This window comes from Chelonoidis abingdonii, chromosome 15 (genome assembly GCF_003597395.2).
Source record: "Chelonoidis abingdonii isolate Lonesome George chromosome 15, CheloAbing_2.0, whole genome shotgun sequence".
Lineage (NCBI taxonomy): Eukaryota > Metazoa > Chordata > Testudines > Testudinidae > Chelonoidis > Chelonoidis abingdonii.
The window spans coordinates 26561641-26567093 of record NC_133783.1 but is presented as its reverse complement, the minus strand read 5'-3'; positions in this window follow the sequence as shown (position 1 = coordinate 26567093).

The following is a 5453-nucleotide window of genomic DNA, read 5'->3' as shown; positions in this document are numbered from 1 at the left end:
TCAAACACAGGAGATGGGCTGAGCTACAATATTGGGGCAGGGGAGTATAGAAAAGGGGGGAAGGAATAATCCCCTCTGGGGTTTTGGTTCAGACCAATTATTTAAACACATGCAAACTACCCCCACTTCTCTGAAATATTTAAAGACTTCTCAAACTGTTCAGATAACCAAGAGAATGATTCATGGCTGGGGACATGGCCAAATATTAGCCAAGAGGGATTTTGAGTAGTTCCAATATATGAGTGCACACAAAGGTACCATCCATGCTCAAGTACCTCAACACTATACACTCTGATACACATATAAGATTCTGCCTATAATTTCACAGCAGAGGAATAAGCTCCCCCCACAATTCCATTCAGCATTACCTGTTATTTTCCTCCTTCATAATTTAAAACCAAAGGGAAAGATTACATTAGTTTCCAGTAAGCACCTTCAGCAGTGTCCTTTCAGGAAGAGGGAGGAGGTTGCAGGAGGATTTGATGGGACTTTGGGAAACTTTCAGGCATACAAAGGCATATTTGTAGAATGGTACTGCGTAGGCTATGTTTGGTAAGGCAGGGCTTGGTTTCACCCCCTCCTTTAGGTAGGGACATGGCTAACTTAAAGAGATGAACCATCCCAGCAGATTTATTTTTTCAAACCTGTCTAAGATCTAAATCTGTTAAAGGATTCTCTTATAGACTTTAAAAACTACATCGCCCCAGGAAATTGTTGTTGTTGTTGTGGTTTGTTGCTGCTGCTGCTGAAAGGGAGCTTCTACCAAGGTGTGTGTAACATACAAAATATGTGTGGATCTGTCACATGCCGATAGATAGATGTACACACACACACGCTTCCTGTCTTCCATTCACTTTTACACACTGCACAAAGTGGAAGTTCCAGCACTGTTTGTTTGGTTTTTGACAGATTCTGTTTTAGTTATATCCTTTCTGGCACATATGTTTAAACTGATACATTTAGCAGTATGTTATTTGAACTACTGTCCCTGTTTTTGCCAGGCTTATTGGCCGCACATTGGAAAGTGTTACACATCTGACCCATATGGTCTGCAGCAACCGGAGGCTATTGTTAGAGAACATGAGTCTAACGTAACAAAAAGTGATCACACTGAGGTGTGTGAGGATTCCCATCCTCACCCCACCCCACCCCCACCCCCATTTGGAAGGGCCATTCTTATTTCCTCAGTGCAAATTAGATGGTCCTCTGAGCAGTGATAAGCCAGTGAGTATTCCAGTGCCAAAAGTTCATTTCAGTAGTTGTTCATCAGAATGTTTCCTGCAGAAAGAACCTGATTGTCAGCCCTAGTTTGTTTGGGGTGAGAGAGGCAGGGGGGTTGTGTGTGAGAAACAGACACTAAGAGCTTTATATTTTCTAAGGTGAATTGCTACCCATTGTTAAGTCTAAAGGTGAGTTTATACATACAATTAAATATCACTTGCAAAAATATCTTGTCTATGTTCAGTGGCTACCTTTAAATTGCAGATCTCTACAGTGACACATTAAAGCTGACCCAAGCAGGTAATGACATGCTAGATCATGACAAAATGGATAAATGAGGGGTTTTGAACTGAACCTTTCTATCCAAGCTTTGGTACTTTGAGGAGATCACAAATAAAAGTGATATTTCCTTTATATCTATATAGCACCTTTCATCCCCAAACCACTTTACAAACTGCAGCTGATAGATGGAAGACCATTGAGCCTGCATTTTCCAGTGTGAAGTTTTCTTTTACTGACTTGGGGAAAAAAACCAAATCACATCTTAATTATTTTTGGATGAAGCTTTTGAAATGTCTTATGAAAAGAACCAAACAAGAATATGTAGGAGTAGATACACGTGCTACATGAAATAAGACAACTTCTACAGCCTAGCCAGAGATCAGTCACTGAAATACAGCCATTCTGACTGCTTAGCAGCACACAGCTGTTTAATCTCAATTCACCTCAGTCTAATCAACGCTCACTACAGTTCAACATGCTAAAACCTGTATCATCTTTGCTCTCACCCCCAAGTGATGCATGAAGGGAGAGATCCTGTGCTCCCCTCAAGCTGCCTCCTCCCAGCTTTTTATATGGGTTGAAGTACTTACAGTTCTTGTTTACAAATTATCAAGTTGGTGTCTTCCCTCCAGTTAAAATACTTCTGTACAAGACTCAGCATCTCGGAGGACCCATCTCACAGTATAGTGAGGCACTGCAGCTATGCTGCCTCTGTTTTCCCACCATGCTCTTCAGCTCATTCTGGCCATAATGATGACTTATGCCTCCAGGCAAACAGCATTTGAGGGTTCAACCCCTCCCAGCATAACAGAGTCCTTTAGAGAAAGGACAACAAAGGAATCTTCACCCAGCAGCCAGCTCCTTCCTTAAAGTCCCAGCTGCCACAGTCTGGTTCAACACTCACTAACAGGCACCTGGGCTCTGAGCCAATCGCCAGTAAAGTCCAGGCCCATCCTTCTGCAAAGGGCTCTGGCCAGCCATACTTGTCAGGCAGTTTCTGGCTAAGCTTCTTACCCCAGGATAAGAACACACTGTTTTCACTTCTTCCTAATCAGCCCTTCACAGCTAGGCTTTCCTCCACTTAAATCCCACAGCCTGCACAGGTGTAGCAGGGCAGGACTAATTGAACAGGGCTGACTGGCTCCAGGCCTTCTGATCCTTAAAGGAGCAGGCCAGCCTGTTACAGCTTTCTATGGGATCTCCTGCATCAGGGATCGGCAACCTTTGGCACACAGCCTGCCAGGGTAAGCCCCCTGGTGGGCTGGGATTGTGTGTTTACCTGGCCCATCCACAGGTTTGGCCAATCGCAGCTCCCACTGGCCACAGTTCACTGCTCCAGGCCAATTCAGGGGTGGCAGGAAGCAGTGGCCAGCACATCCCTCGCCCGCACTGCTTCCTGCAGTCCCCATTGGCCTGGGACAGTGAACCGGGGCCAATCAGAGTCTCGATCGGCCAAACCTGTGTACGCGTCAGGTAAACAAACTGGCCCAGCCCGCCAGGGGGCTTACCCTGGTGGGCCGCGTGCTAAAGGTTGCTGATCCCTGCCCTGCATGTTCATTGAAATCATAATAGTAGGGCTGATGGGTACAACGATTTAATGAATTAGCCTTTTATTCTTGGAACTCTGGGTTCAGACTCTGACTTACCGTATCACATATGTGAAAATGAGTTAGTTCAGCACCAAGCCTGGACATCAAAAACCCTTCCAGTTGTGAATCAGCATAACAGCTTTTAGAATTGGACTAGCAGTGAGCAATTCAGGTCAGGACTTTGGGGGGTAGGGGCGGGGGGGGGAATGGCTGAGCAATGTAGCGTAAATTTGCACAATGGCTGCTTACTCTGTATTTGGCTTCCAACTCTATTATGAGACAATCATGTTTTTTAAAAATTGTTCTCACACACCTGGAGCACATTCGGACCAATTTGCTAATGTGTTCTAGTCAAACAGTAACATTGGCAAGGAGTGGAAGCAGACTAAATTGGAATTTTAGGAGAGCTATGAAGGAGAATAGTTTAAATGGCTGAGGGAATGAAGAAAGGACCAAATAAAGCTAACAATGCACAGTCCCCAATGCAGGCTCAGAATAAACTGCAAATGTTGGAGATAAGAAATTTGCAAGGAAAGGATCCTGCAGGGACTCCGTCTCACACTTTTCAAACTGGCAGGAGCTGGGAACACTCAAAGTGGTGGTCTCAGCTCCCCTGGGAATATTAGGAGAGGAAAAATAGCGTGTGTGGTGTGTTTATCTACAGTGAACACCTGCTATGGAGATTAAGTGGCTCAGGTAATGGGATTAAACCCTTTCATGTCCAGATCACCAGTGTGAATCTAGCATTGCATAGTACAGACCAAAAGTTATTACAGTCTGAGGATGGCTAGGTGATGTCACAAACAATGACAACACTTGGTACCTTTAATTACAATCTAAGGATAGAGGGCAAGGCCTGACGACAACATAGGCTCCTAGAGTCAGTTCCACAAGGTCAGAGAGGAGACAGTTTTAGAGTAGTATAGCAAAGCTTCTCCTACCTGTTCTGTTGATAAATGGGAGTCTGTCAACAAAGCAACTTAGCTAGTATTTAATTCACATACACAAAAATGGAATGAACTATAAGAATTGCTGGCCAATATGAGCAGCATTATTGGAGCTCAGCAGCAGATGGTTGGGGTGTTGGGATGAGGCCACTGTACAAGGAGAGATTCAGTCAGAATTTACAGAGGCCATAGCTAAGATTGCACATTCCAAGCAAGCTCTCTCTGAATCAAGAAAGATTGAGGGCCTAGACTTTCAATATGATTTTCACTTTCTTCCCATTTACTTTGCAATTAATTTCAGTAGAAGTCTGCAGATCAGAAAGGAGATTTTAATCACAATTTCTCAGTAAGAACCAGCTACTCTGCCCAAGAGTGAAACAAAGCGCTTCACCTTTTAGGTTAACAGTTGCACCAAAACAAAAAAAATCTCTCCACAGCAAGAAGGTTGAAAATCCATCTTATTTCACAGCTCAGGTTCTATCAACATAAGGAAATTAAAACATTTGGGTGTTTGAAAAAAGTTAAAATGACAACAGAAAATTACTAAAACAATTCTAATACAGAAGTGAATCAGCAGGAACAGGAGGAGAAATATGGTAACACAACAGTATGTTACATTTCCTTTTTTTTTTTTTTATTTCACAGTGGCTAGATAAGACATCAAAACAATATAGTGTCTCCACTTATTCATATTATTTTACCAGCAATTTTTCCATTATTGCTCTTCTTCCAACACAGACTCTCTCTCTCTCTATTTATTAAGACTGGCTAAAAGCCATTTTTTAAAAATCAGAGCTACCAAATAAATCAATAATGCTAAACTCTGATTTATATTCTGAGTCTGGTTGCTGGAGGATATAAAGCTCGGAAACGGAATACTGCGGATATGAATTGTAATCCCTTTTATATTGTTGCCCATTTGCAAGTGATAACAGATTTTGGGCTTTGGACAGTTTCCAATTGGAAGAAAAGTTGGTGATACAGACTCAGGGGATTTTCTAGTGCAATTTATTTACAAATGTACACAAATCTTGTGTACCTTTAACAGTGCTGGCCAGAACTGCACAAAATAAATTTCATTTGCAGAAAACCCCATGAATACAAAGTCAAGCCCAATAGCTCACTCCTCTCTCTCTCTGTTGGGGGCTGTCCCTACTTTCTGCACACTTGCTGACCCTTACTGCTAGCTCTGCATTGTACTTCTTACCTAGGAAATCTCTTCACACAAAGCCACTAGTCTTTGGCTGCATGGAGCTGCATGGGCTAGTTCAGGATGTCTTTGGCATTATACCTCCCTCTGTGCTGGTGCTTTGTACTCCAAATGAATCTCAGACAGGTATCAGTATCCAATATTCAATATCCACTGGAGCAGACTCTCCTGCTAGTCTTCCTCCACCAAGATGGTGCTTAACCC